Below are 11,658 nucleotides of genomic sequence, written 5' to 3'. Positions count from 1 at the left end.
TCTCTCTTTGTGCAAGGAGACTGGTCTTGTCTCCGCCCCCCTTACTGTAGTTTTCTGTTATGGGTGGGGCCTGATGGGACCCCTCCCACAGCTCTGTGGTCTCTCTCCTTGTGCAGGTAAACTGGTCTTTGTCTCCCCCCCCCCCCCTCCTGTGGGTTTCTGCAGGCAGCCTGTAGTAGGTGGAGCCTGCTGGGCCCCTCCCGCAGCTCTGCTGTCAGCACAGGCTATGTATGTACAGCACGGTGATGATGTCACTGCTACTTTTACAAGGCAATATCTGGGTTTGCACAGGCATTTGGTGCCCACAAAGTATCGTTTGGGGTTATGAAACTTTTTGTGCCCAGAGTTCACCTTTAAAATCACATAAAAGAAAGATCTGTATTACTATATGTATCCAGTTTTCTAATATATCGCCTTCGCCTATACAGTACACACATATATATATATATATATATATATATATATATACAGTATACCTCCATGTACTGTATACCCTCATCCCTGCCCCGCTCAACACACAGAGAGATCTCTACAATCATATACACATGTGCTTATTTCTATTCGGCTGAGTGGAATGTGTATATGATTGTAGAGATATCTGAGCTGAGCAGTGGGGGCTGTGAGGGTATACATGGAGGTATAAAGGTTATATATATATATATATGTATGTGTATGTGTGTGTGTATATACAGGGCATTCTGCAGTATTGTACATATATATATATATATATATATATATATATACATATATGTATATAATATATATATATATATATATATATATATATATATATATATATATATATATATATATATATATATATATATATATATATAATATATATATGTATATAATATATATATATATATATATATATATGTATATATATATATATATATATATATATATATTATATATATATATATATATATATATATATATATATATATGTGTATATATATATATATATATATATATATATATACACCCCCTGTATATATACAGTATCTCACAAAAGTGAGTACACCCCTCACATTTTTGTAAATCTTTTCTTCTATCTTTTCATGTGAACAACACTGAGGAAATGACACTTGTCTACAATGTAAAGTAGTGAGTGTACAGCTTGTATAACAGTGTAAATTTGCCGTCCCCTCAAAATAACTCAACACACCAGCCATTAAAGTCTAAACCTCTGGCAACAAAAGTGAGTACACCCCTAAGTGAAAATGTCCAAATTGGGCCAATCAGCCATTTTTCCCTCCCCGGTGTCATGTGACTCGTTAGTGTTACAAGGTCTCAGGTGTGAATGGGAAGCAGGTGTGTTAGGTTTGGTGTTATCGCTCTCACTCTCTCATACTGGTCACTGGAAGTTCATCATGGCTCCTCATGGCAAAGAACTCTCTGAGGATCTGAAAAAAAGGAATTGTTGCTCTGCATAAAGAGGGCCTAGGCTATAAGAAGATTGCCAAGACCCTGAAACTGAGCTGTAGGACGGTGGCCAAGACCATACAGCGGTTTACCAGGACAGGCCACGTGTTCAGCGTCATATCCAGATTTTGTCTTTGGGAAATAGAGGTATGAGTGCTACCAGCATTGCTGCACAGGTTGAAGGGGTGGGGGGATCAGCATGTCAGTGCTCAGACCATACGCCGCACACTGCATCAAATTGGTCTGCATGGCTGACGTCCCAGAAGGAAGCCTCTTCTAAAGATGATGCACAAAAAAGGCCGCAAACAGTTTGCTGAAGACAAGCAGACTAAGGACATGGATTACTGGAACCGTGTCCTGTGGTCTGATGAGACCAAGATAAACGTATTTGGTGTCAGATGGTGACAAGCGTGTGTGGGGCAACCAGGTGAGGAGGACAAAGACAAGTGTGTCTTGTCTACAGTCAGGCATGGTGGTGGGAGTGTCATGGTCTGGGGCTGCATGAGTGCTGCCGGCACTGGGGGGCTACAGATCATTGAGGGAACCATGAATGCCAACATGTACTGTGGCATACAGAAGCAGAGGCATGATCCCCTCCCTTCAGAGACTGGGCCGCAGGCAGTATTCCAACATGATAACCACCCCAAACACACCTCCAAGATGACCACTGCCTTGCTAAAGAGCTGAGGGTAAAGGTGATGGACTGGCCAAGCATGTCTCCAGACCTAAACCCTATTGATCATCTGTGGGACATCCTCAAACAGAAGGTGGAGGAGCGCAAGATCTCCAACATCCACCAGCTCTGTGATGTCATCATGGAGGAGGGGGAAGAGGACTCCAGTGGCAACCTGTGAAGCTCTGGTGACCTCCATGCCCAAGAGGATTAAGGCAGTGCTGGAAAATAATGGTGGCCACACAAAATATTGACACTTTGGGCCCAATTTAGACATTTTCACTTAGGCCGCGTACACACGCGGGGACTGTTCGCCCAACTTTGTCCGTCAAACAGTTTCGGCAAACAGTCCGCTCAAAATTAGCATGGACGGACATGGCCACACACGACGAACGAACAGTTTGCTGAAACCGTGCGCGATGACGTGAACGGCACGTACGACGGGACGAAAAATACGACGTCCTATACACTGCATTACAACTTTCGGCGTGTAAATCCTTTCTGAGCATGCGCGGAACTTAGTTTGACGAACAAGCCTACACACGAGCGGACTGTTCGCTGAAACAAGGTTTCAGCGGACAGTTTTACGGAATTTCCGAAAAACCTTGTTCGTCAAACTGTCCGCTGAAACTGTCCGCTGAAAGCCCACACACGAGCGGACTGTCCGCCCAAACACTGTTCAGCGGACAAAGTTGGGCGAACAGTCTGCGCGTGTGTACGCGGCCTTAGGGGTGTACTCACTTTTGTTGCCAGCGGTTTAGACATTAATGGCTGTGTGTTGAGTTAATTTGAGGGGACAGCAAATTTACACTGTTATACAAGCTGTACACAGGGGCGGACTGACCAGTCGGTCACTCGGGCGCCGCCCGAGGGCCCGCGGACGTTAGGGGCCCGGACTCGGCCATATGAGAGGCCACTTGCAGCGGCTGAATTACATGCCGCGCCCGCGATGCAGATAATAACACTGCTAACAGCGCGCTGCTCCCCGCCGGCCCCTCCTTTCCCCCGTCCATCCCAGGCCAGGTGCTTGTACTGTATGCATCGTGACATCACCTGACCTGGGACAGACGAGAAGAGTGGAGGGGCCGGCGGGGAGCAGCGCGCTGTTAGAAGTGTCTCAGGCTCAGCATCCAGTGACTCGGTGAGTGAAGCCGAGACACCAGGGCCGCCACACGCGATGGGGGGGGGGGGGGGCGGAGCGTACAGACAGATGCATGGGCCCCGGGTCCCTCCCATCCCACAGTGTCCTCCTGTGCTGTGTGTATGTCCTGTGTGCATGTCCCCCTGTGTGCTGTGTGTATGTCCTGTGTGTATGTCCTGTGTGCATGTCCCTCTGTGTGCTGTGTGCATGTCCCCCTGTGTGCATGTCCCCCTGTGTGCTGTGTGCATGTCCTGTGTGCATGTCCCCCTGTGCTGTGTGCATGTCCCGTGTGCATGTCCCCCTATGTGCATGTCCCCCTGTGTAAGTGTCCCCTGTGTGCTGTGTAAGTGTCCTGTGTGCATGTCCTGTGCTGTGTAAGTATGTCCCCCTGTGTGCATGTTCTCCCGTGTGCATGTCCTCATGTGCTGTGTGCGTGTCCCCCTGTGTGCTGTGTAAGTGTCCTGTGTGCATGTCCTGTGCAAGTGTGTGTCCTATGTGCATGTCCCCCTGTGCTGTGTGCATGTCCTCCTGTGTGCATGTCCCCCTGTGCTGTGTGCATGTCCTGTGTGCATGTCCCCTGTGCTGTGTGCATGTCCTGTGCTGTGTAAGTATTTGTCCCGTGTGCGTGTCCTCCCGTGCTGTGTGCGTGTCCCCCTGTGTGCTGTGTAAGTGTCCTGTGTGCATGTCCTGTGCTGTGTCCTGTGTGCATGTCCCCCTGTGCTGTGTGCATGTCCCCCTGTGCTGTGTGCATGTCCCCCTGTGTGCATGTCCCCCTGTGTGCATGTCCCCCTGTGTGCATGTCCTCCTGTGTGCATGTCTCCCTGTGCTGTGTGCATGTCCTGTGTGCATGTCCCCCTGTGTGCTGTGTGCATGTCTGTGTGCATGTCCCCCTGTGTGCTTTTCCCCTGGTGTGCTGTGTAAGTGTCCTGTGTGCATGTCCTGTGCTGTGTAAGTATGTGTCCTGTGTGCATGTCCTCCCGTGTGCTGTGTAAGTGTCCTGTGTGCATGTCCTGTGCTGTGTAAGTATGTGTCCTGTGTGCATGTCCTCCCGTGTGCATGTCCTCCCATGTGCGTGTCCTCCTGTGCTGTGTGCGTGTCCCCCTGTGTGCTGTGGAAGTGTCCTGTGTGCATGTCCTGTGCTGTGGAAGTGTCCTGTGTGCATGTCCTGTGCTGTGTAAGTGTGTGTCCTGTGTGCATGTCCCCCTGTGTGCGTGTCCTCCTGTGTGCGCATTCTCCCTCCAGTGTCCCCCTGTGTGTGTGCCTTCTCCCTCCAGTGTCCCCGTGTGTGTGTGTGTGTGTTCTCCCTCCAGGTCCCCCCCTGTGTGTGTGCTTTCTCCCTCCAGTGTCCCCCCGTGGGTGTGCGTTTTCACCCTCCAGTGTCCCCCCCCCCCCCGTGTGTGTGCGCGCGTTCTCCCTCCAGTGTCCCCCCCCCCCCCCGTGTGTGTGTGTTCTCCCTCCAGTGTCCCCCCCGTGTGTGTGTGTGTGTGCGTTCTCCTTCCAGTGTCCCCCCCTGTGTGTGCGTTCTCCCTCTGGTGTCCCTGTGTGTGTGAGTGCGTTCTCCCACTAGTGTCCCCCTGTGTGTATGTTCTCTCTCTCCAGTGTCTCCCTGTGCAGGTTTGGCTTGAGTGTGGAGACCAAGGGGGCCCCATGATCTTCTATTGCCCGGGGCCCCATGAGTTGTCAGTCCGCCCCTGGCTGTACACTCACTACTTTACATTGTAGACAAGTGTCATTTCTTCAGTGTTCACATGAAAAGATAGAAGAAAAGATTTACAAACATGTGATGGACTGGCCAAGCATGTCTCCAGACCTAAACCCTATTGATCATCTGTGGGGCATCTCAAAGGGAAGGTGGAGGAGCGCGAGGTCTCCAACATCCACCAGTACACATGTACAGTACATACAGTGGTGTGAAAAGTGTTGCCCCCCTTCCTCATTTCCTGTTCCTTTGCATGTTTGTCACACTTAAGTGTTTCGGAACTTCAAACCAATTTAAACAATAGTCAAGGACAACACAAGTAAACACAAAATGCATTTGTAAATGAAGGTGTTTATTATTAAAGGTGAAAAAAATCCAAACCATCATGGCCCTGTGTGAAAAAGTGATTGCCCCCTAAACCTAATAACTGGTTGGGCCACCCTTAGCAGCAACAACTGCAACCAAGCGTTTGCGATAACGTGCAATGAGGCTTTTACAGCGTCCTGGAGGAATTTTGGCCCACTCATCTTTGCAGAATTGTCCTAATTCAGTTACATTAGAGGGTTTTCGAGCATGAACGGCCTTTTTAAGGTCATACCACAACATCTCAATAGGATCAGGTCAGGACTTTGGCTAGGCCACTCCAAAGTCTTCATTTTGTTTTTCTTCAGCCATTCGGTGGTGGACTTGCTGGTGTGTTTAGGATCATTGTCCTGCTGCAGAACCCAAGTTCGTTTCAGCTTGAGTACACGAACAGATGGTCGGACATTCTCCTTCAGGATCTCTTGGTAGACAGCAGAATTCATAGTTCCTTTTATCACGGCAAGTCTTCCAGGTCCTGAAGCAGCAAAACAGCCCCAGACCATCACACTACCACCACCATATTTTACTGTTGGTATAATGTTCTTTTTATGAAATGCAGTGTTCCTTCTACGCCAGATATACTTGGACACACACCTTCCAAAGAGTTCCACTTTTGTCTCATCGGTCCACAGAATGTTGTCCCCAAAAGTCTTGGGGATCATCAAGATGTGTTGTGGAGAAATTGAGATGAGCTTTGATGTTCTTTTTGCTCAGCAGTGGTTTTCTCCTTGGAACTCTGCCATGCAGGCCATTTTTGCCCAGTCTTTTCCTGATGGTGGAGGCATGAACGCTGACCTTAACTGAGGCAAGTGAGGCCTGCAGTTCCTTGGACGTTGTTGTGGGGTCTTTTGTGGACCTCTTGGATAAGTCGTCGCTGCGCTCTTGGGGTAATTTGGGCGGCCGGCCACTCCTGGGAAGGTTCACCACTGTTCCATGTCTTTCGCCATTTGTGGATAATGGCTCTCACTGTGGTTCGCTGGATTCCCAAAGCTTTGGAAATGGCTTTATAACCCTTTCCAGACTGATAGATCTCAATTACTTTCTTTCTCAATTGTTCCTGAATTTCTTTGGGTCTCGGCATGATGTGTAGCTTTTAAGGATCGTCTGGAGGACCTTACTGTGTCAAGCAGCTCCTATTTAAGTGATGCCTTGATTGTGAACAGGTGTGGCAATAATCAGGCCTGGGTGTGGCTAGAGAAATTGAACTCAGGTGTGGACAACCACAGTTATAGTATGTTTTAACAAGGGGGGCAATCACTTTTTCACACAGGGCCATGATGGTTTGGATTTTTTTTCACCTTTAATAATAAACACCTTCATTTACAAATTGCATTTTGTGTTTACTTGTGTTGTCCTTGACTATTGTTTGAATTGGTTTGATGTTCCGAAACACTTAAGTGTGACAAACATGCAAAGGAACAGGAAATGAGGAAGGGGGCAAACACTTTTTCACACCACTGTATATGTGAATTGTGTGAACACGTCAAGGCCTTTATCTTTCACATCAATCTATGTTGGGTCACCTCGGTATTTTTTACCTCTGTCAGAGATCTCAGTATTCCAACCCCAGACAATGCCTTTTATCTTTTCTCTCCAGAAGGATGACCACCATCTTTCTTCAGGCATCATCTTCCAAGATCACCATCTGCTTCCTGGGCTGAGATGTTGGCTCATAGATGACACAATCCTATAAATCCCAGTGCCTGCGCGGTTCCGGGCTGTGTTCACAAATGTCTGACACAGATCAGCCCCTTGCTGCAATCCCTCCCCTTGTGACTTGCTACAAAGTTACAATGTTGCCGTCTGATCACTGGAGGGAGAGGAGACAGAGGAAATGCCTCCTACTGCCTGCAGCAGAGCGATGGCACTGTCTCAGCCCAGGCAAAGTCATTAAACTGGATCTCAAGGGGATGCTTTTATATGATAATTTCTGAAGCTTTCCTGAAAAAGATTAACTGTATATTGTGACCCGTCAGGAGTTTCTTCATGCAGAAAGGTCCACTTTTGGGCACCTTTACAGTTTTGTGGGGCATTAATTCACATGCATGAATAGCCAATGGAGGGCGGGGGAGGGGGGGATTTACTAAAACTGGAGCACTCAGAAGTTGGTGTAGCTCTGCACGGTAGCCAATCAGTTTCTAACTTCAACTTGTGCAATGAAGCTTTTACAATAAAATCTGGAAGCTGATTGGTTTCTATGCAGAGCTGCAGCAGACTTTGCACTCTCCAGTCTTAGTCATTTTCCCCCCATTATGTCGCATATTGACCTGCATTGTGTGAAGGCAGCCTATTGAAATCAATGGGCCTCCTATGAGCCGGAAGTTCTTATGATCCAAAAATCGTCTGTCGCCGCATTTCTGTGGTGCGACCGCCCCTCAGACTTTCTTGGATTTGCCTTTTTAGTAGACACATGCAATTCACTTCGTTCCAAATGAGTTTTTCAACTAATTTCAACAAATTCAGTAATTCGGAATTATCCGAATTAACAAAAACCAGTTTAAAGAATTTTTCTGAATATTCGTAAATTTTAAAATTCTAAAATTTGTAAATGCGAAAATTTGCAAATTCACAAATTCATAAATACACAAATTTGTAAATTCATAAATGAGTAAATTCTAAAATTTGTAAATTCATCAATTAAAAAATTTGTAAATTCGCAAATTCATACATTTGCCAATTCGCAAATTCACAAAATGAAAAAAATTGTGAATTAAAACATTCGTAAATTCATACATTTGCAAATTCACAAATTCACAAGCTCGAAAATTCAAAAATTCATAAATTTGCAAAATCAGAATTTCATAAATTCGTAAATTCAAAAATTTGCTAATTTGCTAATTCGTAAATAAATACGCAAATTCATAAATTCATAAATTCTAAAATTCGTAAATTCATCAATTAAAAAATGTGTGAATTAAAACATTCATAAATTCACAAATTCATACATTTGCAAATTCACAAGTTCGTAAATGAAAAAATTCGTAAATACGCAAATTCTGAATTTCATAAATTCAAAAATTTGCAAATTCATAAATACGCAAATTCATAACTTTGTAAATTCATCAAATTCGCAAATTCATAAAATGAAAAAAATTGTGAATTAAAACATTCGTAAATTCATACATTTGCAAATTCGCAAATTCACAAGCTCGAAAATTCAAAAATTCATAAATTTGCAAAATCAGAATTTCATAAATTCGTAAATTCAAAAATTTGCAAATTTGCTAATTCGTAAATAAATACACAAATTCATAAATTCGTAAATTCTAAAATTCGTAAATTCATCAATTAAAAAATTTGTCACAAGTTCGTAATTGAAAAAATTCATAAATACGCAAATTCAGAATTTCATAAATTCTAAAATTTGCAAATTCACAAATTCATAAATACGCAAATTCATAACTTTGTAAATTCACCAAATTCGCAAATTCATAAATACGCAAATTCGTAAATTCAAAAATTCGTAAGGTCACAAATTCATAAATATGCAAATTCGTAAATTAATTTATCTAAAAATTGGACATATGCACTGCCGAAAAAATTTGTTAATTTTCGTTTCATTCGTTTTTTTTGTTTTGTTTTTTTCGTTTTTCGGGCCATTCGTTACAATTTGTAAATTCGAAAAACCTGAAAACAAGAAAGAATAACTAACTAACTAATAATAACTAACTATTAAATTACAGGTATTGGAATTTCCTTTCAAACGTGGCTGTTAGTGAACGTTACCACTACAAATTTATCTGAAGTTACGAATTATTCGAAATAACAAATGCCGCATTTAAACAAATGTAACGTAATGAATTAATAATAATAAATAACAATAATAATAATAATAATAAAAACGTATTATTATTTATTATTAATTAGTTCTGTTCCATTCGTTTAGATGCAGCATTCGTTATTTCGAATAATTTGTAACTGTGGATAAATTCATATTGGTTACGTTCACTAACAGCCAAGTTTGAAAGGAAATTCCAATACCTGTCATTTAATAGTTATTATTAGTTAGTTATTCTTTCAGATTTTCGGATTTTTGAATTTTGGGTTTTTCATTCTTTTGAATTCTCCGATTTTCATACTTATTTTCAGATTTTCAAATGACCAAATTTTTGAATTTACAAATTGTAACGAATGACCCAAAAAACGAATGAAACGAAAATGAACAAATTTTTCGGCAGTGCACATGTCTACTTTTTAGATAAATGCCACACAAATGGCTGATTGTCCACTGCTGATTACTCGGCAATGGCATTAATGAAATTAAAAAATCGACTTCTGTGCCTGTTTTAGGCTCAGCGATTTTTCGTCTTGGATTGGCTTTATGTCGGGGCTTCGTGGCACCGATGGAGTTAACCGGATCTGAGCCTATGGAAGGTTCCCAAGGAAACCCTTTCATTGCAGTGAGTAGGAGGTGGGTTCTCCCTTTGTGTGTCGGCTCAGCCTGTGTCTATAGTGGAATGCAGTGAATACATAGTGTAAAATAAACACATGTTCACAGACTTGTACCAACATCTTCCTGTGTAGGCTGCGCTCATCATTTATACCTTTCATCCAAGAACGTCAAAATAAACAGGGAAAACATTTTTTTGGTTCACAAAGTTTTACCCCCCCCCTTCATGACCAGGCCATTTTTTACTATTCGGCACTGCACTACTTTAACTGCCGATTGTGTGGTCATACAAAATCTGTACACAAATGAAAATTATATCTTTTTTTTTTTTTTTACACAAATAGAGCTTTCTTTTGGTGGCATTTGATCACCAGTGCGTTTTTTTTATTTTTTATTATATAAATGGAAAAAAAGACTGCAAATATTTTTTTTTCTGTCTGCTATAAAACACATCCAATAAAATAAAAAAAAATAAAAAATTGAATTTCTTCATAAATTTAGGCCAATATGTATTCTGCTCAAATTCGCAAATTCAGAATTTCATAAATTCGTTGCACACCCAATTAAAAAAAAAAAAAAAAAAAAAAAAAATCTTCATAAATTTAGGCTAATATGTATTCTGCTCAAATTTGCAAATTCAGAATTTCATAAATTCGTTACACACCCAAATTAAAATAAAAAAAAAAAAATTTCTTCATAAATTTAGGCTAATATGTATGTGTTTTGGTAAAAAAAAATAAAAAATATTCCCAATAAGCGTATATTGATTGGGTATACAAATTATGGTATATATACTGGAATTTTTTTTCATTTTATTTTTTTATACTTCTAATGATGGTGATCAGCTACTTATAATTGGACTGTGATAGTGTGGCGATATATCTGACACTAACTGACACTGGGGGGGGGGGGGGACTTACTGCCACTGACATCACTGTGACACTAATACAGTGATCAGTGATAATACTATACACTGTCACTGTACTAATGACACTGGCTGGGAAGGGGGTTAACATCTAGGGTGATCAAGGGGTTAAATGTGTGCCTAACAATGTGTAATGTGTGTACAGTTTGCTGCTTTTTTTTTTTTTTTTACTAAAGATCTCTTTGTTTCTTATCCTCTTTGCAGGGAGAGGAAACAGAGAGATCATTCTTTATGTACAGAGCCCTATGTTGATTGTCAACACAGAGCTCTGCGCTGTGATTGGATACAGCCGATCGTGGCCATTAATCATTAGCCGGGACCTGCTGAAGAAGTCCCACTTTTCAATCACAGCAGGTGTTAGCGCAGGGGGGGTCACATGCCCCCTAAACCTGTAATTAGGCAGTGTACATGCCTGTACGGCCTGTATACATTGCAGACGGGCAGCACACAAGTAGTTATTTATTTGAAACCTTTATCCCAAAGGGATAGCTAGAGTCTGGCTTCAATTCGTTAGTGTATTTAAATCTGCTAGTACATCAAACAGTCCCCCCGACTGACATTGCTGCTGTCCAAATGTGCCCCCTGTGCTCCTTCATCCAGAGTAGGGGGAGGGGGGTGCTCTAATACAGGAGGTGTATTACTGGCAAGATCATCCAGTGAAAACGGAGGGGAAGAAAGAATAAAAAAAAGCCTAAAAAAAGAAAACGAATGCAGCCGCCACCTCTAATGATTGGTAAACTGCAATATACAGTGGAACCTTGGATTAGGAGCATAATCCGTTCCAGGAGAATGCTTGTAATCCGAAGCCCTCGCATATCAAAGCATGTTTCCCCATAGAAGTCAATGGACTTCTGCATTGACTTCTATTGCATGCAATACCGCATGTGGCCAGAGGTGGAGGGGGGCGCCAGAGAACTATCCTTGGAAATACTCGGGGACGGCTCGGCTGAACTCGGAAACCCTCGGAAAGGCTCAGAAACACTTGGGAACTGAGTGTTTCCAAGTATTTCCTAGTGATTCTGAGCATTTACGAATGGCT

Source organism: Lithobates pipiens, unplaced genomic scaffold (genome assembly GCF_037356315.1).
Source record: "Lithobates pipiens isolate NorthernLeopardFrog02 unplaced genomic scaffold, aLitPip1_a1.2 Scaffold_23, whole genome shotgun sequence".
In the NCBI taxonomy this organism is placed as follows: Eukaryota; Metazoa; Chordata; class Amphibia; order Anura; family Ranidae; genus Lithobates; species Lithobates pipiens.
The sequence above is the reverse complement of the archived record's forward strand: the minus strand, read 5'-3'. Positions refer to the sequence as shown.